The sequence below is a fragment of the Erythrolamprus reginae genome, chromosome 1 (assembly GCF_031021105.1).
Source record: "Erythrolamprus reginae isolate rEryReg1 chromosome 1, rEryReg1.hap1, whole genome shotgun sequence".
In the NCBI taxonomy this organism is placed as follows: Eukaryota; Metazoa; Chordata; class Lepidosauria; order Squamata; family Dipsadidae; genus Erythrolamprus; species Erythrolamprus reginae.
Window position 1 is genome coordinate 409,367,178 of NC_091950.1, and position 27,051 is coordinate 409,394,228.

At 40.5% G+C, this 27,051-nt stretch overlaps 1 protein-coding gene across 1 annotated transcript in view; it reads right to left on the reverse strand.

Moving 5' to 3' along the window:
- Nucleotides 1-27,051, reverse strand: part of CALN1 (calneuron 1) — a 404,827-nt gene that overhangs the window by 211,976 nt on the left and 165,800 nt on the right. The window lies entirely within an intron of this gene.

Below are 27,051 nucleotides of genomic sequence, written 5' to 3' on the forward strand. Positions count from 1 at the left end.
AAAGAATAGAAGTTGATAAGGTACATTGTTGTAATAGCCTGAAGTGGGAACAGAACACCCCGGAGAAGATCTTCTTTGTGGTCACAAAAAGTCAACACTGATTTGATGATACATAATCACCATCAAATTGTGTATGCAGGCACAAGGGAAAATAATATGAAGGAAGCAAAGAACATCTGAGAAAATGACCACAACATGTATTATCGGAGCAGAAGAATAATTAGAGTGAAGATTTCAAGGCGGATTTCAGCCAACACCAACAGTGACATTCAGTTGTGTTGCTTCCCCCACACACTCTTTTCATCAGAACAGACTGACAATTAAAACAATTACCAAAGGGTCACATTTCAAAGAGATCTCCTACTGATGAACAACAGAAGCCTGTGAGATGCTCATCTCCCATTCAAATGTTGCAGATGGAGAGATGGGGGGGGGGGAAATGTGACAAGATGTCAGGTCAATGCATTTCGTGGTGGGAAAAAGGGATGTAAGCTGCCGCAGGGCAAACCCCCCCCCCCCCCCCCCCACTGTCGCTTTTTAAGGAGTTATTCAGACATACATCTTTTCTCAGCCTAGAAAACCTCAGCCCAGAATGTAAAGCAGGTGGGCCAAGAATTTTAGTGCTGGGTTTTTGTTTTTGTTTTTAACCATCTACGGAAGCCGCATAAGGACAAGGAAGAATTGAACTCAAGTATCTCCCATGCAACATGATTGTCTTCTCCTACGGAATTAGGTTTGTTCTGTTCAGCACAGGATTGTGGCCATAACAGACCCCACTAATATTGCTGTTGGACATGATACTCTCTTCTATTCAACCTTTCTAATGCATTGGGTAGAAAGTGTTGGCCTCACTCTGATGATACTAGACTAAGAGTAGGCAAAGTTGGCTTTTTCTATGATTTGTGGACTTCAACTCCCAGAATTCCTGAGCCAATCATGCCAGCTCAGGAATTCTGGGAGTTGAAGTCCACATGTCATAGAACAGTGAACTTTGCCTACCCCTGTACTAGACAGAATTCTGATAGATGGTGGGTGGGTGGATGCGTGGATATGCTATATCCCAATTGCAGAAGAAAACTAATATTTATTTGTATCTAGACTACGAATTTTCTTCTTTTTTCTAGAGAGGACAAATGTATACAGTATATGCTTACTGTACACTTCTGCAAGTTTAATTCTAAGCCTCAGAAAAATTTGGACTAGTTGCCAGTTGCCAGATAAAGTTTACAAAGCCATTTTAAAAGATCTATCTATCTATCTATCTATCTATCTATCTATCTATCTATCTATCTATCTATCTATCTATCTATCTAACCATCGATCGATCGATTGGATTTCTATGCTGCTCTTCTCCAAAGACTCAGGGTGGCTTACGGCATATAAAAACAGTGAATTACAATATAATTAATCCAATTAATATAAAATTACATGACTATGTAAAATCCCCAATTGATTAAAAGTCAGTCACACCCATTCTTACAACAATCCCATATTAATTATTGCAGCAAGACAGAAACTATACTATGGGAAGCCGCCACCTCCTTTCGTAGAAAAATGTTTTTTGAAGAATATTTTTAAAAGGCAGGATAAAATATTTTCCCTAAAAGAGAAATAAAAAATCTTAACAGAGATAGAAACTCAGAGCAAAGTCCGAACAAAGACAGATTAGCCCTCACCCAAGAGCCAAAAGCCACAATAGGAATTATAGTATCACCCTCAGAAACCTCAACCAAATTTAATTCAAACCAATATGTAAGGTTTATACTTTGCCTATAGAGCCTGCTATGACTCCTAAATAACCCCTACTTGGCCCCATAGGAGTCTGAAAACAACCAATAGAATACATGTTCTCGTACAGGAACAGGAAGTTCAAATGCAAAGCCCAAGAGAAGGTATAAAAAAACCCCACTCTCAACTCTATGTCTTAATTGCCCAGAACTACCCACGTGCTTCTGTTTCACCATTAAACCATCTTTCCAATCAGCCTCCAGCCTCCACTTTTATTTTTATTTTTATTATTATTATTATTATTATTATTATTATTATTATTATTAATTGGATTTGTATGCCGCCCCTCTCCGCAGACTCAGGGCGGCTAACAACAATGGTAAAACAACATATAACAATCCAATTTAATAAAACAACTAAAAAAAACCTTATTATAAAAAACCAAACATACACACAAACATACCATGCATAACTTGTACTGGCCTAAAGGAAGGAATATCTTAACTCCCCCACGCCTCATGACAAAGGTAGGTCTTGAGTAATTTGCGAAAGACAAGGAGGGTGGGGGCCGTTCTAATCTCTGGGGGGAGTTGATTCCAAAGGGCCGGGGCCGCCACAGAGAAGGCTCTTCCCCTGGGGCCCGCCAAACGACATTGTTTGGTCGACAGGACCCGGAGAAGGCCAACTCTGTGGGATCTTATCGGCCGCTGGGATTTGTGCAGTAGTAGAAGGCGGTTCCAGATGTATTCTGGCCCAATGCCATGTAGGGCTTTAAAGGTAATTACCAACACTTGAAAGGTCATTACCAACACATTACCGACCGGAAACTGATCGGCAGCCAGTGCAGGCCGCGGAGTGTTGCAGAAACGTGGGCGAATCTAGGAAGCCCAACGATGGCTCTAGCGGGCGCATTCTGCACGATCTGAAGTTTCCGAACACTTTTTAAAGGTAGCTCCATGTAATCGAACCTCGAGGTGATGAGGGCATGAGTGATTTTGTCTCCTGGCTTGGAACTGAACTATATGGATATTTCTTCCAACACTACTAAACACTATTTGATAAAAATCCAAAATATCTATATTAGTATTAAGATTATTGAACTGTTCCTAAAATTATTTAAATTACTCAGTAAAACAAAAGATTGTCATCTTTTCCCTCCCCACCTCACCCCAAAAAATCTGGTATTTTTATACAGAGAAAAACAAAGTTCTCTTTCATAAGCTTTAAAGCGAAACTATTCCATTTTACTAAAATCATTGCCCAGATAATAATCATGAGTTATGTTGTTGCTCACTTGCATACGGAAAAAAAACATTTTATTTTTTAGCTCGGTTACTTACTTTTGCTGACTTTAAAGTGTAATAATAATAATAATAATAATAATCATCATCATCATCATCATCATCATCAAGCAAAACTACTGTGGGACTTCCGACTTCAGACTGACCAAATTCTGAAGCATAACACACCACACATTGTGATTGTGGAGAAAAAGAAAGTATGGATCATCGACATCGCAATCCCAGGGGACAGCAGAATTGAGGAGAAGCAGCTAGAGAAATTAGTGAAATACGAAGATTTAAAAATCGAGCTGCAACAACTCTGGCATAAGCCAGTGAAAGTGGTCCCAGTGGTACTTGGCACGCTGGGCGCAGTACCAAAGGATCTCAGCGGACATTTGAAAACCATCGGAATTGACAAAATCTCCATCTGTCAATTGCAAAAGGCCGCTTTACTGGGATCGGCAAACATAATTCGCCGCTACATCTTGCAGTCCTAGGTGCTTGGGAAGCGCCCGAATGGTGATGGAATACGAAATCCAGCATAGTGATCTTATTTGCTGTGTTGTACTGACATAATAATAGTAATAATAATAATAATAATAATAATAATAATAATAATAATAATAATAATATCCCATGGGAGGGAGAATAGAAAGAGATGCTTCAGTTTCTGATTAAAACTTCCCTTTGCTTTTTTTGACAACAAATGGTTAAAGCAAAATTTTTTGAATAGGTTTCCTGTCTCATAGATCATCCTCTGCTTTACACAACCTGCTTCCATAGTAACAAAAGGTGAATTTTGTTTGAATGAAGATCTGCTACATGGTGTTTTAAGCCGCTTCAACTTAGTGCCCTCCAGGTGTGTCACATATTCTAACCCAGAATCTTACAGGAATTGAAGTCCAACATATCTAGAGTGTGTCAGGCTGCAGAAGGCTGTTGTAATGAGTTTTCATTCCTCCCCGCTTCTCTCTACCTAAGAACTGTCACCAAATCCAGGGTGGGTGTCAAACCTGATTTAATTAAGGGTTGCATCAGGGTTGTGTTTGACCTTGGGGAGGAGGGCGTGGTAAGTGGGTATGGCCAGCTTGACATCACTTGTTCGGGGCACCTGTGGTGGTCTGAGCGCTCTACTAGTGAAAATGGAGCTGAGGAGCACTCCCAAACTCCATTTTCACTGGCAGAGGGCTGCAGGAAGCCATTGTAGCCAAACATGGAGCTTGGGTGGGCTACATATGAGCCTCCTAAGCTCCTTTTTCTATGGCAGAGGGCTGCAGGAGGCCATCACAGCTGTAAAAAAAGCTCAGATGGGCCCTTCCAAGCTCCATTTTCACTGGCAGAGAGCTGCAGGAAGCCATTGCAGCCAAAATGGACCATGGGTGGGCTACATATGAGCCTCCCAAGCATAGTTCCCTCTAAGCTGAGCAGTGAGCAATCGCTCACTTAAAAATCATCATCAACTCAGAGTTTTCCAAACCTGCCCAGAAGCCGAGAGGGAAAGAGTGAGAGGGAAGGAGAGAGAGAGGAAGAGAGGAAGAGAGAGAAACAGATAGAAAAAAGAGAGGAAGGAAAAGAAAAAGAAAAAGAATGGGAGTAAGGAAGAGAGAAAGAAAATCAAAATCTAGTTTGAAACTAGCTCAACTATTTAAGTGGCATTTTGATATTGATAGAGTTGCCCTATTATGAGCTCACTGTTATAGACACACAGTACAGTATTTTATTTTGAAATTCTCTGAGGCAAAACAGGGTGGGTTTTTGTTTGTTTGTTTGTTTATATTTATTTATTTATTGATTTATTTATTGATTTATTTATTGATTTATTTATTGATTTATTATTTCTGTGTCGCCCAGTCCCGAAGGGACTGCCGCTCAGACACTATACTTTTCCGCCCACCCCCCAAAAAAATTAGAGGGAACACTGCTCCCAAGCTCCCTTTTCCCTGGCAGAGGGCTGTGGGAGGCCATCACAGCTGTAAAAGAAGCTCAGATGGGCCCTCCCAAGCTCCATTTTTGCTAGCAGAGGCATCGTGGCCCGGTCCTTCACTGCTTTCCAGGGCAGCCCCGTGGGCCAGAACTAAGCTCCCTGGATCTGGCTTGTGGGCCTTGAGTTTGACACTCTGCTCTAATCCTTCTGGCCAAGAATGTTTCCAATCTTTTTCTTCAATACTTCTAGTCCTGGACAAAGAATGGCAACCACAGAAATATTTTATAATTATTCCCAAAGCCTTCACTGTTTTGCTGTCATAGAACACAGAGATTTTGTTTAACTACCAAGACTAACAGGCCCAGAGAGATGTCTCCTCTACTCGTTCATCTAATTGTCTCTTTTATTTAAAGCCACCTGAGCTGCTGGAATCACCTCTGAAATCAATACCGAAGGTGAGCCAATTCTGTGATATCTATAGACTCCTTCCACGAAGTCTCCTGTATTTTCATTAACCGTATGCTTGTTCTTCTGTTGCCTGATGACATTCCTAACAGATTTTTTACTTTTATTGCTCAGAAATAGACGGCCAGACCTATCATTAGGCAGAACAAATTGGATGTTTCTAGCAGCAGATTGGGGCAGGTAGCATTGTAGGTGCACACCTCCACCAGCCGCTCTTCTAGCCTCTTGAGCAAAATTACCAATTTATTAATATTTATTTATTTATTAGATTTCTATGCCACCCTTCTCAAAGTGACTCAGGGTGGCGTGCAATATTATAAATAATAACAATAATAATAATTTTTAAGAGCTAGGGTGGCGCAGCAGGTAGAGTGCTGTACTGCAGGCCACTGAAGCTGACTGTAGATCTGTAGGTCAGGTGTTCAAGTCTCATCACCGGCTCAAGATTGACTCAGCCTTCCATCCTTCCGAGGTAGGTAAAATGAGGACCCGGATTGTGGGGGCAATATGCTGGATCTGTTAAAAAGTGCTATTGCTAACATGTTGTAAGCTGCCCTGAGTCTAAGGAGAAGGGCGGCATAAAAATCAATCAATCAATCAAACAAACACAAATAAATAAATAAATAAATAAATAAATAAATAAATAAATAAATAAATAAATAAATAAATAAATAAATAAATAAATAAATAAATAAATAAATAAATAAATAAATAAATTTGTATGCCGCCCCTCTCCGAAGACTCGGGGCGGCTCACAGCAACAATATATAAAAGAAATCTAATTTATTTTAAAAGAATGATACAAACTGCTAAATGTTTTGAAAAACCCATATACATTCATCAAATTCAATCATTCATCATATTGGCCGAAGACAATCTCATCACTCACGGCCCCCAGGCCCAGCGGCAGAGATGGGTCTTCAGAGCTTTACGAAAGACCAGGAGGGAGTGGGCAGTACGTATCTCCAGGGGGAGTTCATTCCAGAGGGCTGGGTCCAACACAGAGAAGGCTCTTCCCCTAGGTCTCGCCAGACGACATTATCTGGCCGACAGGACCTGGAGAAGGCCGACTCTGTGGGACCTAACCGACTGCTGGGATACATGAGTTAGAAGATGGTTCCGAAAGTAGTCTGGTCCTAAGCCATGTAGGACTTTAGACGTCGTAACCATCACTTTGAATTGCGCCTAGAGACCAATTGGCAGCCAGTGCAGCTCACAGAGTGATATTGAAATGTGAGTTACTTGAGTTGAAGGTGTGGGGGGTAGGGGGGTTGTTTTGTTTTTTGTTTGTAATTTGGAATTGTTTTGGGACACCGGAAGTGGAAGCAAGTGGCAAGGGGTCCTCTTTCCATCTTAGGCAAAAATCTCTTAACAGAATAAAAGCATTTTCTTGGAACATCTTAAACTGTTGGGGACTAAATTAAAAGTCCATCAGCATGTGGCTACCTGGATAAAGTCATCATGCTGGCCTGTAGACAGGAATCCTCGTTCGGTTATCAGTTGTTAAAGCTCACTGTGTTATCTTGGGCCAAATATCAATCCAGAGATTTTAATCTCCCTTGCAGAACTCTTGATGGAATAAACAAGAGACGTTATATACTAAGGCTTATCAGGAGAGAATGGGGAAACATGGCACTTTTATCTTTGAGAAGACAACTGTCTGTGCTGTATAAAGACTCAAAACTATGTCGCACAAAAGGAAGCCAGCATCTATTCCCCATTTTCCCTACCACAGAATTTGTTCATTTTGTTAAGTCCTTGGGCTTACGATGATGCCAAAATACTCAAGCCAGCTGTAAGTCGAAGCCTGATTGGTTAAGATGCGAGCACTTGGCTAGTGGGAAATTGGTTGCCAGTTTGACAGCTCGACTATAAAAGGAGCTGTCAAACACCGAGTTGCTGTTCTGTCCACTTGTGTTGTCTGTGGTGCTGAAGTTAGAAATAAAGCATCCCTGTTCAGAATCCTGTCTTGCTTCCATTCCTGTCAGTCCTGTAACCTCCTATTTAACACCTTTCTTGATTTCAATGTATACATGGAATTAAGAGATCAGAAGCGAAAAGGAAATTCCAATGTCATATTATAAAATTCTCAAGAATATTTTGACTGTGAAGCTCATTAAGAATTAAGATGGTGAGAACCCCTTTATTGGATATCATCCAGTAAAGGTCAGAAAGTTGTCTGTCAAAAGTGCTTAAACTGGACTCTTGCATCATAATCAAGTGTTAATACTACTTTATAAGGTCTTGGTAATTCAGTTGCATTCAGTTTCATTCACCATGATATAAAAAGGATCTTGAGACCCTAAAAAGAGTGCAGAGAACTGCAACAATGAGGATTAAGGCACTAGAGGCTAAAATATATTATGAACAGTTGCAGGAACTGGGTATGTCTAGTTTAATGAAAAGAAGGACTAGGGGAGACATGATATGTCCCAATATCTCAAGGGTTGCCACAAAGAAGAGGGAATCAAACTATTCTCCAAAGCACCCGAGGGTAGAACAAAAAGCAATGGGTAGAAACTAATCAAGGAGAGAAGCAACTTAGAGCTAAGGAGACATTTCTTGACAGTTAAAACAATTAATCAATGGAACAGCTTGCCTCCAGAAGTTGTGAATGCTCCAATACTGGAAGTTTTAAGAAGATGTTGGAAAACCATGTGTCTGAAGTAGTGTAGGGTTTCCTGCCTAAGCAGGGGGTTGGACTAGAAGACCTCCAAGGTACATTCCAACTTTGTTGTTGTTGTTGTTGTTGTTGTTGTTGTTGTCTTTTTGCAGTAATCTCAGTGATTCTACCTACTTAAGGTCATCTCTTCTACCTGCTTTAAAATGAAAACAAAAGCAGATGACAGCAACAAAGAAAATAAAGTGAAATAGATAGAGATAGTTGCCATATAGCTCCACCATGCAGCTGCCGAGTCTACGGAGAGGGGCAGCATACAAATCTAATAGATAGATAGATAGATAGATAGATAGATAGATAGATAGATAGATAGATAGATAGATAGATAGATAGATAGATAGATAGATGATAGATAGATAGATAGATAGAAACAAACAAACAAACAAACAAACAAATGTATCTAGTAACACTGTCTTAACACAGCATCAAAGCATCAAAGCATTGAGTTAGCAATAGTTCACCATCTCTATTTCTCAGAAACCTGCTAGAATCCAGGAGCACTTTGCAAAAAGGACCAATAAGCAATAAAGGGAAGGAAGAATAAAAATGGTTGCATGATCTTCTTTTTAAAACTAAATGGATGACACATGAACAAAAAAAATGGTATAACAGAGTTGGAGGAGACCCTGGAGGTCTTCTAGTCTGGCTCAAGCAGGAGCTGATTTCAGACAAATGGTTCTTTTTTTATTTATTTATTTATTGTTAGAGTTGGAAGGGACCATGTGGGTCATCAAGTCCAACCCCCTGCCTAAGCAGGAACCCTATAGCATCCTAGCCAAATGGCAGTCCAATTTCCTCTTTAAAAAGTCCAGAGTATTGGAGTTCACAACATCTGCTGGTAGGTTGTTCCACTGGTTGATCATTCTGAATGTCAGGAAGTTCTTCCTTATTTCCAGGTTGAATCTCTCCTTGGTCAGCTTCCAGCCATTGCTCCTCGTCCGGCCCTCCAATGCCCTGGAGAATAAAGTGTTCCCCTCCTCTCTGTGGCAAACCCTCGTCCAATCTTTTCTTAAAAGCCTCAAGTGCTGGAGCATCATCAACTTCTGCAGGCAAGACCTTCACTGATTCATTGTTCTGCCAGGAAATTTATCCTTAGTTCTAAGTTGCTTCTCTCCCTGTTCAGTTTCCACCCTTTGTTCTTGCCCTGCCTTTAGATCCTTTGGAGAATAGGTTGACCCCACTTCTTCCTTCTGGTAGCCTCTTAGATATTAGAACACTGCTATCACATCTTAGTCTTTCTTTATATTAAATAGCAGAACTATTTTCAGAATAAAAGTATGGGATTTTTTTACCCATTACAGAGTTTTTTGTTAGCATGCAGACAAAAATTAAGCAGGTAAACATCTTAATGCTCTCTCTTTTCTTGGGATCCTGCTTTTTAAAAGGAGAGTTTCATGTCAATTTCCAGTCTTTTAGTCATCTAGGGGAAAAACATAACAGACCCCTCCAATGTAATAATTGGTTCCATCACTTTAGTTGACGCAGTTGTAGTTTTTGTCACAACTGTGTTAAACACCCTGCGTGGCTGCACCTCGATGCAATTCAATGTTGGATTTTTAATTTATCAATCAAGTTCTGCGGAGATATTTAAAAATATAGCTCTCTTGATACACTACTTCGAAGGAAAACAATGAGGGCATAACTACCCACCCCAAACCTACAGCTACAAGAGCAGTTAATTAAAAAAAAAATTGTTTAGCTTTTCCATTCTTCTTCTACAATCTACTTAAGCACCCCATCTGGTAATTTCCATCTTCCTTGGGTCAGTGCTTGCTGGCCATAGGGGAACAACACCACCGACTGCTGATTAAGAATCGTTCAAATAAAACCTCGTAAACTTTCAAGATGAGTGGATATACGGCAGGCTAGGTTCGGTGGATCCGTGCCCATTTTATCAGATGTCTGAACATACTGCTGTCAGCCAGCTGCCTTCCCTGCCCTTTATCGCTTTAGAGAAGAAGCATCATTAAAAAAAAGAAGGAGATCAAAATATAACTAAGTCAAGCAAGGTTGAGCAGGTGGGAGAGCCGGAATAATTCTTGGTGATTTGCAATATCTCAAAAAAAAAAAAGTTTTCCTGCTTCCCAATTAAGGGAGGCAGTGGCTCAGTGGCTAAGAAATTAGCCAATTAGAAAGGTCAGCAGTTCAGCGGTTCAAATCCCTAGCGCCATGTAATGGAGTGAGCTCCCGTTTACTTGTCCCAGCTTCTGCCAACCTAGCAGATTGAAAGCATGCTTAGGGCCAGAGTATTTTTGGGACCACTTTCTGCTGCATAACTTCCAGGGCCCACAGGATTGGTGTCAACCTCGCTATGTTTCTACTCTTCTAACACATGCTTTGGTTGCTATGAGAAACAGGTGGTGGCCTTGGGATTTTGGAAGGGGAAGTTTTCAGAAGACTCTGATAAGTTTTGCTTTCCTAACACAGAGTGGGATAAATTTCGCTTTCCTGGAAAACAGGGGACCAGGAGGAGACCATTAGAAGTTGCATTCCGTAACTGTGATGTGGCTATGAAGATGCATTCACCTGAGATGGACACTGGGGATTGGCTATTCTCCGGAGGGGGGGAGAGATTGACCTTCTGAGAGGCCAGTGTGAGAAGATTGGAGAAATTCACGAAACACATGTCTGTCAAGAGCTCTGAATTTTAATATTACTTTCAGGTTGGTCGCACGTGTTATGAAAGGCTATAAATGTATAAAGGCATAATGTTATCTCCCAGTTGGGAACAGCACTTCCAAACACTGTTTGGGTTCTAGAGAAGAGAAGGAACAGAATGAGGCCTCACGCTACTCTGTTTCTAACATTAGAGCAAAGATGCCATTCCAATCTGTCCCAGCTGGGCTACTATGCTATGCATAGAAAAGTGGGTCACTCCAAGTAAGAAGCATTAGTGAACAGCTTAGGGGTGGGTTCTGGATCGTTTTGCTGCCGATCCAGAACCCACCCCTAAACTGTTCACTAATGCTTCTTACTTGGAATAAGATCCAGATCACCCAGAGTTGCACCACAATCCAAAAACAAAGCCCCTAAAAATGAATCTGTGTCTTCCGCACAAATATACAAAGTGAATACAACATAATATACAGAACTAAAGACAACAAACCCACAATTCCATACACTAAGTACAAATACCTAATATTAGGTCTCTTGAAGTGATAGTCAACAATATGGTTTTTTCCCGAATGCCATCACTCTACTCAACAAATAATTCCCTCAACACTGTCACACTTTTTACTAAATCTGCACTTCTATTTCTACTAGTTTTTCTCATCATTCCTATCACCCATTTCCTCCCATGTTGACTGTGTGACTGTAACTTGTTGCTTATATCCTAAGATTTTTATTAATATTGCTTCTTCATTGCTTATTTGACCCCTATGACAATCATTAAGTGTTGTACCACATGATTCTTGACAAATGTATATTTTATTTTATGTACGCTGAGAGCATATGCACCAAGACAAATTCCTTGTGTGTCCAATCACACTTGACCAATAAAAATTCTATTCTATTCTATTCTATGGTTGACAAACAATGTCTTCTATATAACAAATAAATATATGTACTTAGTGAAAGAAAATATTAATTGATGATAAGCAAATAACTATGTGCATATGAAGAACACTACATTGAATATGTTCTATATTTTGTTTAAGTTTATATGTTCATTTGTCTGTTTGTCTTGGGGGTTTTTCTTTCTTTTTCTTTGAATGTTTTGTTTGAATTTTTTTTTCTTTTTATTTTTCTATGTAGAAACTTAATAAAGATTATTTTAAAAAACAAAAACAAAACAAAAATCCAAGATGGCACTGCCCACAGACTGACACCAACAGAACAGGCTCCATGACATCAACGGCAGTTTATGGCCTATATAATTTATGTATGGTGTGTTGTGTGCATGTTTTTTAAATTATGGGTTTTTAACTTTGCATTATTAGATTTGTATTGTACATTGTTTCTATCACTGCTGTGAGCCGCCCCGAGTCTATGGAGAGGGGCGGTATACAAATTTAATAAATAAATAAATAAAATAAATAAATTTACTAACGGTTCTAAAGAACTGGTTAGAACTGGGAGGAGCCCACTTCTGGAACAATTCTCAGTGGGCTTTATCTCTGGAGTTGGGAGCAATGAGTCCCAATCAACACAAATAACAGACAGATAAATCGTTTCTAAAAGGCACATGATCACTAAAGCATTTTTAAAAAAAATAAGAGTGTTCGATTGGGCTTTAACTCTGCAAGATTCCATTTGGGTCTTGACTGAATTCTCCTTGGAGATGCCTGGAATTAAACCTAGACCACGATTTGTCTTCTTTGGTAGCTCCGAGGTGCTAAAAGGCTATAAGGCTTATAGCAGGGACTGATTTAGGACATCGGAAATCAATAGAGCTAATTTCCGTTTAAATTAAAGAGCAGTCACTTAACAAGCTTCTGATTCAAAGCTTATTCAGTTTGCAGCTTGTCCGCATAAATAATAGAAATAATATGTGTTAGGCACTTTTCCATAGATTTCTTTGTTAAGGTCCAAAATAAACTGGTTCAATGCACTTCTCTGTGGATGTTTACCTATAGAGAGAAGCAGAAATGGACCTGAGAGACAGGAAGAAGTGTAACTGCCAAGGAAAAGTCAGATAAAATATCTGCAATCTGAGTACACTTTAGACAAGGCCCTCTTTAGTTCTCATGAAGATAAATGGAGGGAAACCCATTCCTAAGAGGTCTGCAAGGGGCGTGCATAAGCGCACTGTTGTGCCTACCGTTCCTGTCTTATTGTCCTATTGTCCAAATTTACCTGTACCTAATTTGCTTTTGTTTATGTTTATACCAATACCTGCTATCTTGGAGAAGAGAAGAGAAGAGAATTCTTTATTGGCCAAGTGTGATTGGACATACAAGGAATTTGTCTTTGCTGCATATGCTCTCAGTGTACATAAAAGAAAAATATACATTTGTCAAGAATCATGAGGTACAGCACTTAATGTCTGTCATGGGATCAAATGAGGAAACTATCAATATTATAAATACAGTGATTCCTCATCATACGAACTTAATTGGTTCCAGGAGGAGGTTCGTAAGGTGAAAAGTTCGTAAGATGAAACAATGTTTCCCATAGGAATCAATGTAAAAGCAAATAATGCGTGCAAATCCTTCAGGAAAATCCCAAACTTTAGAAGGGAGATTAGATTAGATTAGATTTATTGGATTTATATGCCGCCCCTCTCCGCAAATTCGGGGCGGCATATAAGGGCAGGGAGGCGAACAGAGGGCAGGGAGGAGCAGCTAAAGGGGGCGGGTGGAAGAAGCAAGGCTAGGCTAAAGGGTGAGTGGGAAGGAAGAAAGGTAAGAGGGGGGTCTCCCCTCTCTTTTCTTTCTTAAAAAGACACCCTTTCAGTTCCTTTGCAAGCACCTTGTTCTCGGCAAAATTTTCCTACTCCAAGCAGCCCCTCCCTCCTCCCTTTTCTTTCTTAAAAAGACACCATTTCAATTCCTTTGCAAGCACCTTGTTCTCGGCAAAATTTTCCTACTCCAAGCAGCCCCTCCCTTATCTTTCTTCAAAAAAGGAGGAAAAAAGAAACCCCTTCATCCCAGCAGCAGCAGCTTGGGTTCGTAAGGTGAAAATAGTTCAGAAGAAGAGGCAAAAAAATCTTAAACACCAGGTTCGTATCTTGAAAAGTTCATTAGAAGAGGCGTTCGTAAGATGAGGTACCACTGTATATTTTTTAAAAAAAATTGAGTCCTAAGAGATTGGGCAGCATAGAAGTCAAACAGACAGACAGACAGACAGACAGACAGACAGACAGACAGACAAACAAACAAACAAACAAATAAATAAATAAATGTTGGCTTGTCTCGGTTAGCTATGCTATGAAACCTTCAACAATACCGAGCAGAGAATTTTAACAGAGCGTGGATGTGTGATAAAGCCAATACACAGACTTAGTTAAATAAGTATTATTTACATATAAAAAAAATAGAAACAATCCAAATATGCACTTAGCAAATACAGAACAATACAGAATATAGATAACAAGCACAAAGCTAAAATATATAATAGATAAAGCACGAAGCTAAAATACAATAAGATAGATAAAAGCACAAAGCTAAATACAAGCACGGAGCTTACAACTCCCCCGTCTCTGGCAAATATAAAAGTAACAAGTAACAAGGAAGTGATCATGAGCTTTTTACAGGTTTGGTACAGTTTATAATATGCAGTTTTTTACAATGGCAAACCCTAACACACATGTACCCTGTACTAACAATAAAAGAATGAATGAATGAACGAACGAACGAACAAACAAACAAACAAACAAACAAACAAACACATGTTGACCAGACCTTGAGCTTGTTTGGATGTTCTAGCAGGCGAGTGCAGCTATCGTCTGTCTTTAACATGTTGACCAGGAATCTAATGTTTCTTTTGAAAATCCTGAGGGAGCATATGTGCCAATGTCACCATTACCTTTGCAGGCCTTCAAGATCATGAAAAGTTCCTGTCAGGTGTGCTTCCATTCAAAGTCCAGGAAAGAAAACCCCCAACTCCATTTGATAGAGATTAATACTTTTACTGGAACAAGAAGTGGTAGCAACAAAAGGAAAGAGAGTTCTGAAGCAAAAGGTGTGCAAAATGCTTATACAAAGGAACCCCAAAGCCTCCCAAGTAACCCCTCATTCTTCCAACCCCAATGTCCCAAGGTGTCAGGTGGGTGCACCAGCCAATTGGCCTACCACATATGGGCTGCCAAAGCCATTGACCTTGAGTAGGCTGTAAACAAGTCCATGATGCCTAGCTGTACCAGGCAGACAGTGATGAGAACATTCCTCCCTAGCAATATTTGAAACTTCAAACCAGGTACTTACCTGTGTGCTTCTCTCACTCCTAAATGCCAAATCCCCCCCCCCTCACCACAATGCTATGACAGCTGAGGCAAGCAGGTCAAGAAGAGTAGAAACTGACAGTTCCTCAGGAAACACCCAAGATCCCTGAGATGACCTCAATGTCCTTGTAGGACCTTCTGTTCTAACCTAAGTGCTCCCAAACCATGAAGCAGACTCCTTTTCCCAATAAAAATCCCTTTTTACTAAGCTACTATGAATTCTTCTCATTCACATCCAGCAAAGTCTTACAAGGATAAATTCACAGTCACCAACCTTATCTGGCTTGGAGACCTGCCAGGCTGATATCTTCAAAACATGGCAAGGAATCTCTGAGAATCACAAACCAATTAAGCAAAATAATTGTCTCCTGCAAACTCCCCTCCCCTTTCGCTCCTCTTTTATTCTCTAAGGGAGGGACCATTTACCATCCACCTGTGGCCTTATCCCCAAGTCGACTCTTGTTCCTCAGTTGTTCCCTTCGTCTGGCAATTCTGAGCATGAGCACACTGGGAACAGGCTCCAGTTATTCGTCTGCCTCATTGATGTCCGACTGCAAAGGCAGCTGATAACTGTCAGACAGCCCTGGCCCCATCTCTGTCTCCAACACAGAGTACTTGGCAGAATATTGCCCAGACTCCAGGACTGGCCCATGTTTCTTCCCAACCTCCTCACTGTCCAAATTTACTGCCAGCTCTTCTAGCTTCTGGCAGGCCACAACACCTCCAAGGGGATGGGTGGCTATTTCTGCACTTCTTTATTCTTATATAGAGTGTGCCAACCTTTCTGTGCGGAGTGTGCCAATGCTTCTGGGTGGAGAAGTGGACAATGTAGCAAACATACAAATATGGGTGTCAAAGTGACATCAGGGTTCTCTCTGGCTAAGGGAGGCCCATCCTTATTCAACTGGATAAACGTGTAAAAAGCTTATTGAAGTAAATAAGTCCTTTATACCAAACCACACCTGAAACCAGCAAAATAATTCAGACTTACAAGAATAGGTCAGACTAGGAAACCAGTGCTATGTAGGTCAGCACTGTTTTTATTGCAAAGCCCTAGTAATGGAAACTTGCAGAACTAAATGCACTTCCTCCCACCTCTCAAGGCCATTCCTTTTGTCCTTTGCAATGCTATTTTCCCCTCTGTCAACCAACACATCCCAGTTCTCTTTTCTAAGAAAAAATGTCCAACCCCAAATACCAAAAAGAGTATCAGTGTGTGGCCACAGAGCAGTGATGGGCTACCAAAATGTTTACTACCACACTGTGGGTCTGGCTTATGCATTTTGTTTCAACATCTTTCAGTGTAAATTGAGTCCTCTGGGGTGGAGTTCCATTTTTGCTACCCCACTGCGTTTCCCCCCATCCGGGCAGTAGCCCACCCCTGATTATCTACTGTATAAAGTGTATGTACACACACGCACGCACAGCTCTTCTAAAATTATACACCTCATTTACTGCAATAGGAAAAACATACCCAGAGCCCAGAAGGGGGGGGGGGGGGGATCAAAATTTTGCTACCGGTACTGCGTAATTGACCGTACCCGTAGGAGCCCATCATTGCTACAGAGGCTGGGTAAGCAGCATCCCCACCCCCCATAATTACCTTCTAAGAGCAGGATAGCATCTTTTCCACCTCCCCAGCAAAACAGTACAACAAAAGTCAAAAGTTTCCCCAGTCCAGTCCACCATTGTCCAAAGATGCTGAATATTTATTTATTTATTTATTTATTTATTTATTTATTTATTCATTCATTCATTCATTCATTCATTCATTCATTCATTCATATTTTGTCCAATACACAATGATTGTTTTAGTGGATATATATCTATATACACATAGTAAAATACATGATGACGGGTTTTTTTTTTGTTTTTTTTAAAATTTATTAGATTTGTATGCCGCCCCTCTCCATAGACTTGGGGCGGCTCACAACAATAACAAAGACAATGTAAGAACAAATCTAATAATTAAAAAAAACACTAAAAACCCCCATTATTAAAAGCAAGCATACACACAAACATACCATGTATAAACTGTATAGACCCGGGGGAGATGTCTCAGTTCCCCCATGCCTGATGGCAGAGATGGGTCTTAAGAACTTTACGAAAGGCATGGAGGATGGGGGCAGTTCTGATCTCCGGGGGGAGCTGGTTCAAGAGGGTCGGGGCCGCCACAGAGAAGGCTCTTCTCCTAGGTCCCGCCAAACGACATTGTTTAGTCGACGGGACCTGGAGAAGGCCAACTCTGTGGGACCTAACCGGTCACTGGGATTTGTGCGGCAGAAGTTGTTATAGAGGTTATAGAGGAGATACTCATAGTAAAATATATCTAAGAAATAATAGAAAAGAAGGTATAGTAATAGAACATATCAATGAAAGAATAGAAGAAGAGATATAGGAATAGAAGAAAGGTATAGGAGATATAGGAGAGTAATAGGACAGGGGACGGAAAGCACTCTAGTGCACTTGTACTCGCCCAAAAGCAGAAAATCCTAGGGATCTGATTGGCTGGCTAGTTTGGGGAAACTAGGCAGGTCCTTGTGTCTGGGTACCTGAGCACCTGAGCTTAGTTCTATTACAAGGTTACAAGGAATGGGCTGGCATTTAATCAGGGGGACAGTGTTATGGAGATGGAATGTTGAGACAATGGGGGAGGCGTGTCCCAGATGGAGGATGGAATCTTGAGGTTTTTCATCTTGGTAAGAAGTAAAGGTAGAGGTTTCTCTAACCCAGGGGTAGGCAAAGTTGGCTCTTCTATGACATATGGACTTCAACTCCCAGAATTCCTGAGCTAGCATGATTGGTCAGGTGCTACGTTCTGGTAGCGATTTTCATGATGTGCACGTAGCAAGCCAAATCTTGTGTGAAAACATTCACACGAGCGAGATTTCGGTGATTTTCACCAATTTTTTGCTTCTGCACATACGCAGAAGCCAAATCTTGCACCGATGGGTGCATGCACACATGTCGAGTGCCCACACCCCACAATAGCCTCAGAGGATGCACCGGTACCGCCGAAGACAGCAGTCATTTGCTGAATGTTATCAAAATAAAAATTAGATCAGGTACAAAAAATTATACGTGATGCAAAGCATCACAATTAACATAACGCTTCCCTCCTGAACCTTATTTAAATATGTTAAAGGGTTAAATAAGGTTCAGGAGGGAAGTGTTTAGGAAAGTGAACACAAGAACAAGGGGACACAATCTGAAATTAGTTGGGGGAAAGATCAAAAGCAACGTGAGAAAATATTATTTCACTGAAAGAGTAGTAGATCCTTGGAACAAACTTCCAGCAGACGTGGTTGGTAAATCCACAGTAACTTAATTTAAACATGCCTGGGATAAACATATATCCATCTTAAGATAAAATACAGGATATAGTATAAGGGCAGACTAGATGGACCATGAGGTCTTTTTCTGCCGTCACTCTTCTATGTTTCTATGTTTCTATAACACAGCCAAGGAATCGAGTCCCTTCAAATACTTGAGATCCCTGGCCTACAACCAGGTTTGTAGGCCCTAATAAAGGCCAACAGGGTTAGAGCCAGATTATTTATGGGACCGCCTTCTGCCGCATGAATCCTAGTGGTCAGTTAGATCCCACAGAGTTGGCCTTCTCCAGGTCCTGTCAACCAGATAATGTCGTTTGGCGGGGCCTAGGGGAAGAGCCTTCTCTGTGGCGGCCCTGGCCCTCTGGAATAAAGCTCCCTCCAAAGATTCAAACTGCCTCCACCCTCCTCACCTTCCACAAGTCTCAAGACTCACTTATGTCGCCAGGTCTGGGGCAATTAGATCTAGACCCCCTGAACACTAAACATGATGTATGGTTGTAATTGAATTGGCTGATTGATTGGGTTTTTAGCTTGTGGTTTTTAACGAATTAGATTTGTTTGTACGCATTGTTTTGTATTGTATCTTGTGAGCCGCCCCAAGTCTTGGGAGAAGGGTGGCATACAAATCTAAGTATTATTTATTTATTTATTTATTTCTTCATTTATTTCATTATTTCATTATTTCATTATTTCATTATTTCATTATTTCATTATTTCATTATTTCATTATTTCATTATTTCATTATTTCATTATTTCATTATTTCATTATTTCATTATTTCATTATTTATTCATTCATTCATTCATTCATTCATTCATTTATTTATTAGATTTGTATGCCGCCCCTCTCCGTAGACTCGGGGTGGCTAACAAGAAAAAGACAATATGAACAAATTTAATATTAAAAGTAATGTAAAAAACCCCAATGTAAGAAACCAATCATACATACAGACATACCAAGCATAAATTTTATAAGCCTAGGGGGAAGGGAATATCTCAATTCCCCCATGCCTGACGGCAGAGGTGGGTTTTAAGGAGCTTACGAAAGGCAAGGAGGGTGGGGGCAACTCTGATATCTGGGGGAGTTGGTTCCAGAAGGTCGGGGCCACCACAGAGAAGGCTCTTCCCCTGGGTCCCGCCAAACAACATTGTTTAGTTGACGGGACCCAGAGAAGGCCAACTCTGTGGGACCTAACTGGTCACTGGGATTCCTGCGGCAGAAGATGGTCCCGGAGATGATATTATTATTATTATTATTATTATTATTATTATTATTATTATTATTATCATTATTATTATTATTATTATTATTATCTCTGAGAATGCCCCATAAAATGGGTGCTGCAGCAGAAAAGAGACACCTTCTGAGTACCACCAGCCTGCATTCCTTAACCCAGTGTTTCCCAACCTTGGCAACTTGAAGATATCTGGACTTCAACTCCCAGAATTCCCCAGCCAGCACCAAATATCTTCAAGTTGCCAAGGTTGGGAAACACCGCCTTAACCAATAGAACTGACATCATGTCCATCCTGCCAGACTGGATCAGAAGGGTAGGAACAAGCAGTGACAGAGGATTTCTCAAGTAGTCCCAAGCTTTGAAGGGCTTTAGAGGAGACAGCCAGCACCAGAATATCTAGCTAGCTAGTGAATAAAAATGTAACTCATGTTTGATGCACAATATGAGAGGACTGTTCAATTATTTTTCTAGACCTCTAACCTGGAAGGGGAGGGAGGGAGAGAAGTGGGAGGATAGAGGGATTGAGTGAAAAGACAGAGAGACAGAGAGATGGAGAAACGGAAGGAAGGAAGGAAGAATTAAAGAGAGAGAGAAAGGAAGGAAGGAAGTGGGGAGAGAAAGGAGGGAGGGAGGAGAAAGTAGGGGAGAAAGAGAAAGGAAAAATGGAGGAAGAGAAAGGAAGGAAGGAAGGAAAAAAAGAGAGCGGCAGAAAGGATGGAAGGAAGGAAGGAAGGAATGAAGGAAGAGAAGGAAGGAATGAAGGAAAGAAGAAAGAAAGAAAGAAAGAAAGAAAAAAAGAAAGAAAGAAAGAAAGAAAGAAAGAAAGAATGATTGCATAATCAAGGTCATTGCGATCATGGACAGAGTTGGGTAGTATAGTCAATTCTGTCTTTTTCCCCAAACTTCTTCATGACCGAAAGGGAAGCAAATAAATAGGAAGCAGAGGCCCTCTTCTGAATTGGATGTACTAAAATATTATCCCAATACTCAAACCACAGCATTATATTATTTGACTTCAGAATCGCAACATTGAGAAATGATGTTATAAGGAACAATTGGTTTACAAAACGGAGCAATGGAATGCAATTTCTCATAGATGAAATAAGGACCAGGGCTTTGGAATATATGAAAGTGCCATGGAGAACATTATTTCTGTTTCACATTAGATATTTTCCCAAATAATTGCCACCTTCTGTGTATTTACCATTGGGAATTTTGTGATGCTTCAAGTCTGCGGTCAGAAAGAGAGCTTCTTTCTCCCAGTGCTTCACCTGAAACTACTTTATAATCTCAACCCCTTATCCCAGTGATGGCAGTCCTAGCTGTTACCCTAGTTCAGCTCTAGCATGCACGTGTACACCAGCCAGCTGATATTTGGCTCATGTGTAGGCTCTGGGAGGATGATTTTGGCTGGGACGGTTGGGAGAAGGCGTTTTCACCCTCCCCATGCTCTATGGAAGACTAGGGAAAAAATGGACCTACCAGGCCCACCTGAAGTTGAGAAATGAGGGAACAGTGGGGGGGATTGTATGGACATCCATGGGGGCAAGGCAGCTTTGAATTATGGGTGTGGGCACTCAAGCGTGTGCAATAGCATGTGCGCACGCACGCTTTTGGCACCCGAGGAAAATAAGGTCCTCCATCACTGCCTTATCCCATCTCATCAGAGGTAGTTAGATAAGAGGTAGAGGTAGCTAAGTGGTCAGAGCAATGGAAACTGCAGTTTAATGTTTCCAAATATAAAATAATGCACTTGGGGAAAAGGAATCCTCAATCTGAGTGTTGTATTGTCTGTGCTAGCAAAAACTTCAGAAGAGAAGGATTTAGGTGTAGTGATTTCTGACAGTCTCAAAATGGGTGAACAGTGAAGTGAGGCAGTAGGGAAAGCTAGTAGAATGCTTGGCTGCATAGCTAGAGGTATAACAAGTAGGAAGAGGGAGATTTTGATTCTGCTGTATAGAGCACTGGTGAGACCACATTTGGAATACTGTGTTCAGTTCTGGAGACCTCACCTACAAAAAGATATTGATAAAATTGAATGGGCTACAAAAATGGTGGAAGGCCTTAAGCATAAAATGTATCTGGAACAACTTAATGAATTCAATTTGTAGTCTGGAACTCAAATAACTCAATCTGTATAGTCTGGATGACAGAAGGGAAAGGGGGGACATGATCGAAACATTTAAATATGTTAAAGGGCTAAATAAGGTTCAGGAGGGAAGTGTTTTTAATAGGAAAGTGAACACAACAACAATGGGGCCCAATCTGAGGTTAGTTGGAGGAAAGATCAGAAGCAACGTGAGAAAATATTATTTTACTGAAAGAGTAGTAGATGCTTGCAACAAACATCCAGCAGACGTGCTTGGTAATTCCACAATAACTGAATTTAAACATGCATGTGATAAATATAGATCCATCCTAAGATAAAATACAGGAAATAGTATAAGGGCAGACTAGATGGATCATGAGGTCTTTTTCTGCCATCAATCTTCTATGTTTCTATGTAGTATTTATCCGGGTCAGACTGGTTCGAGTGAACTAGAAAATTTAAGTAGTTTGGTGAACCAGCAAATACCACTTCTAGCTGTCCCCACCCTCCTGTCCCCGCTGTTCCCTATTCTATATCCCCTTGTTTTTTAGCTCAGGTGAATCGCACAGCAGAGCTCTAACATCTAGGGCGGTCTTTGAATGCTGCCCATACACTCTCATAGAGCAGGTAGGAAAAGATTTAGAATCCCACCACTGCATCTCATCCCGGGATTGATAAAGAAAAGGCCCTCTTCTCCCCAGAACTCATCACAAGCAGAAGCTGTCTTGCAAACAGACAGCTTTTTCCTCCTGCAGGAAAAAGGAAGGAATTTCAAAAGGAAGGAAGGAATAAAAATTAAAAGGAGGGAAGGAAGGAAGGAAGGAAATTTAAAAGGAAGGAAGGAAGGAAGGAAGGAAGGAAGGAAGGAAGGAAGGAAGGAAGGAAGGAAGGAAGTCAAAATATGGTAAGCCCTTACAGGATTTCTGTGACCTTGATTCAGCAAGAGGTCTCCATCCATTGTGGCCTGGGAAAAAAATATGTGAATCAATCCACTCTCTTCATTAAAATATGACTGAAAAACACCACAGCTTAAGGTGGTGTGTAAAACTAAGCAACAAAGAGGAGCAATACAAAGAATTCTCCAGAGACAGATTTTGTAAGTAATTTTGGATAAAGTTATTCATGTACCTGCAAAATGTGGTGATTACAGTCTTGCAAGACTGTCTTTGGAATTGACGAATTGATTCCTTCTCTTTAAGGGAACTGGAGCCCCCTGAAGGGATCAAGTCATAAGAATGCACACCCATGCATACCTTTAGTGAAACTGAATTGTTAAATCAAGCCGACTCGGGTGAAAGCCAACCCACAGATCGCAAACTCCCAATGAACCTGAATCACTGATCGCAAATCAGATCTTGGCTGACATGCCTCCCTCACCAGAGGCATGTTTTGAACTATCCCTTGCATGGACTGGAAGAATATCAGGGCAGCACCTGCTTTAGGGGAAAATGAAATGCTCGGATGAAAAGCAGATGACAACCCCATCGGTGGCAAGCATAATTCGTCTGAAAGCTTATCAAAATGAGATATATCTTGTATGATTGAACTGGCATGATTGTTTTTAAATATTGGATTTTTAGATTGCAATTTTAAATTTAATTAGATTTGCCGTTGTATTATATTGCCCCGGAAGCGGAGAAAAGACGCTGAGACATATTGTGGATTAAATAAAGGGTCATTTTATTAAATTAACATAAATTTAAATAATGTAACTTTAAATACGTAAATTTAAATATTTAAATTCAACATAACTCAGGACCTGCAGAGGCCAAAACTAACAGGGCGGAAATTCCTGCCAGAAATTGGCAACATTGGGCATAACTCCTTGCTGAACCAGGTGAAGGTAGTCACCTTCACCTGGATCCAAGCCACACCCCTTAGTCGTGTGGGAGGAGCTCACCCTCCAGTCCGCAAGGGAAATTGGATCCAGTGAGTCCTACGGACATCCTCTCTCCAATCCCCGACGTTGTTCCAACCTCTAGTTCCTGGAGAGAGGCGGTCCATCACCCTTTAAAAGGATGCCCAAGGGAGCATGCGCAGTCGCTTCTAATTGCCCATTTTCGCCCCTAACCTGCCAAACCCCAGTGACCAAAGGGAGGCCTATTCTGAAATCTATGTGCGCCGCACCCCCTAACCAATCCAATCCATACCGTCAATGTGGAATAGGTGAAAAAACGGCCGCCTCTAAAGGGGAGGCCGCAAAAAATTCCTATTCGGCTCCGAAGCGACCTCCTAAGGACACACTGTTGACAGCAGAGGGCGGGCGGGTGTTCGCTTTGCAAGGGGCAGCCGGCAAGGAGGAGATACAGCTCGGATCGCCCTTAAATAGGGTGATCCGGACCTCCCCTTGCCCCCAGAATGCAGCACGCCTTCTTGGCACGCTGCCAGAAGCCGAACTTCTGGTTTCACCGGAAACTGGAAGTTCGGGGCTCCGTGGAGCCGCCAGCAGCGTCCCCCTGCTCCGGGGGCAATTTCAGCTGGCGGTTTAAGCCACCGTCAGGCATTTGTTATATTATATGTTGTTAGCTGCCCCAAGTCCTCGTAGAAGGGCGGCATACAAATCTAATAAATAAATAAAATAATTAATTAATAAAACTAGGACACCACTAAAAGAGTTTGCTGGTAATTTGCCAAATACTAAGCAGTAAATGTCCAGTAACCACCAAGCAAAATGGCTTGCAAGCACATAGAGAAGATGACGGACAGTATATGCACCACTATTGTCTGCCTCTTCATGTATACCAGACTCAAAACCCAACTACATAAGCTAATTCTACTTTATTACAGAATCTTGCAAATCTAAATGGTTTCCTTTAGAACTGAGGTGTCAAACTTAAGGCCCCTGGGCCAGATTTGGCCCACTGGGTGCTTAGGTTTGGCCCACGGGGCTGCCCTGGACTGCACAGTGCCTCTGCGAATGAAAACGGACCTTGAGAGGGCCTCATTTTCAGCTGCGACAGCCTCCTGCAGCCCTCTGCCAGCAAAAACGGAGCTCTGTTTTTGAAATGCAAAATCAAAGGGTGAAACTAGAGTTGCTTAACAATTGCATGATTCACTTAACAAATGTAACGATTCGCTTAACAACGGTGGCAAAAAAGGGCTGTAAAATGGAACGCAGCTCACTTAACAATTCTCCTTGCTTAGCAACAGACATGTTGGGCTCCAAATGTGGTTGTAAATTGAGGACAACCACATTTAGGCAATTCAACCACATAAATTGCCTATAAGCAGCAATTTCATTTCCCATTTTGAAATTTTATTTATTTATTTATTTATTTTGTCCAATACATAATACACATTGAAGAGAAAGATATGTAATAATATAAGTAAAGAAAAGTATAGAAGAAAAGATATAAAAGTATAGGTGAACATATTTGAAAGGAAGAAAAGATAAATGAGATAAGGAGAGACAATTGGACAGGGGACGGAAGGCACACTGGTGCACTTATGCATGCCCCTTACTGACCTCTAAGGAACCTGGAGAGGTCAATCATGGATAGTCTAAGGGAAAAATGTTTGGGGTTAGGGGTTGACACTACTGAGTCAGGTAATGAGTTCCACGCTTCGGCAACTCGGTTGCTGAAGTCATATTTTTTACAGTCAAGTTTGGAGCGGTTAATATTAAATTTAAATCTGTTGCGTGCTCTTGTGCTGTTGCGATTGAACTGAAATAGTCATTGACAGGTAGAACATTGCAGCATATGATCTTGTGGGCAATATAATAATATAATATAATATAATATAATATAATATAATATAATATAATATAATATAATATAATATAATATAATATAATATAATATAATAATATAATAATATAATAATATAATATAATATAATATAATATAATATAATATAATATAATATAATATAATATAATATAATATAATATAATATAATATAATATAATATAATATAATATAATATAATATAATATAATATAATATAATATAATATAATATAATATAATATAATGGGTAATCTAAAGCAGTGACAGGAACAGGTCGTGTAGAGCCTAACTTTTCTGCAGTAAAAGCTGTCACCTGGACCCTGCAGAGATTACGGTTTTATTAACATGCATCTGTTTTATGAATCTGTCTTACAGATATTGTGATGTCAACGCTCTAAACCACTGGGAGTTGTGTCAAAGCACATCGGTGTCGCAACCCAAACAGAAAGGAAGAAGCCTAAATTCAGTATTAAGAAGAACAATCCCAAATCTCAGTGGGTGGAAAGTATAAGGACATCCAAACACATGCAAAATCCCATCCAATGTATGAGTTGATCTGGGCCAGCCAGCTAGCCATCATTTACTGGTCATCACAGTCTTCTACACATAACCTTCACAAAGATTGACCAGATGGTACAAAGCCATAATGTGCTTTATTTCAATCATAGATGTTAGAATCACAGAATTATGGAGTTAGAAGAAATTATAAGGATACATAGTCTGGCCCCTTGTAATGTAGGTGTATGAAAACCAAATGAGTTATTTTGAGGGGTCATTGTCCAGCCAGGATTGCATTTGAGTCCTCTGAAGTTATAAATGGTGGCATAGATATTCTACATCCCCTGCCAGTAATGGGCTCCTGTCCCCGTGGGAGGGGGAACGCAGTGGGGATAGTAGGTTTATGCACTATTTATTGAATACTTAATAGTTTTTTTATTGTCCTTCCTTCTCTAGTACCTTAGTATGTTCCTTAATTACTTTTAAAAGAGGAAATAACAACAACAACAACAACAACAACAACAACAGCAATAACAACAACAATAATAATAATGATAATGATAATAATAATAATTTATTAGATTTGTATGCTGCCCCTCTCCGAGAACTCAAAGTATGAGAAATAGTATGTTTTAACCCATAAATGCTTTCATCATTTTAGTCATGATCTGGAACGGAACTTTTATAGCAATTAAAGAAAATTGAGCTACTTGCCTAATCTGTTATCATACTGAACCTTGTGGGTTCAGTACAAAACCTTAAAATGTTACTGTGCTCCTCACCAAATAATGCTGCCTATCATTTGTCCTTTTTTGTGGCTATTCAAATAATGTGACTTAATCAACTGAAAAAGAGTCCAAGCACCTATTTGAAAACCTATCTTGGTCGGTAAACCACTCCCACCCAGTCACATGACCTTTAAGCCACCCCCTGCTCTCATGATTGTTAAGCCATTCCCACCTGGTCACATGGCCGGCAAGCCACTCCTACCCAGTCACATGACAATCAAGCCACACCCACAAAACAAGCCATGCCCACAGTGTGGCAGTAAAAATTTTGGCAGCTTTCAAGTAGGTTTTGTACTGAACCCACAAGGTTCAGTATGATAACAGATTAGGCAACTAGCTCAATTTTCTTTAATTGCTGTAAAAATTCAGTTCTAGATAATGATTAAATATTTTATGGGTAAAAACATACTA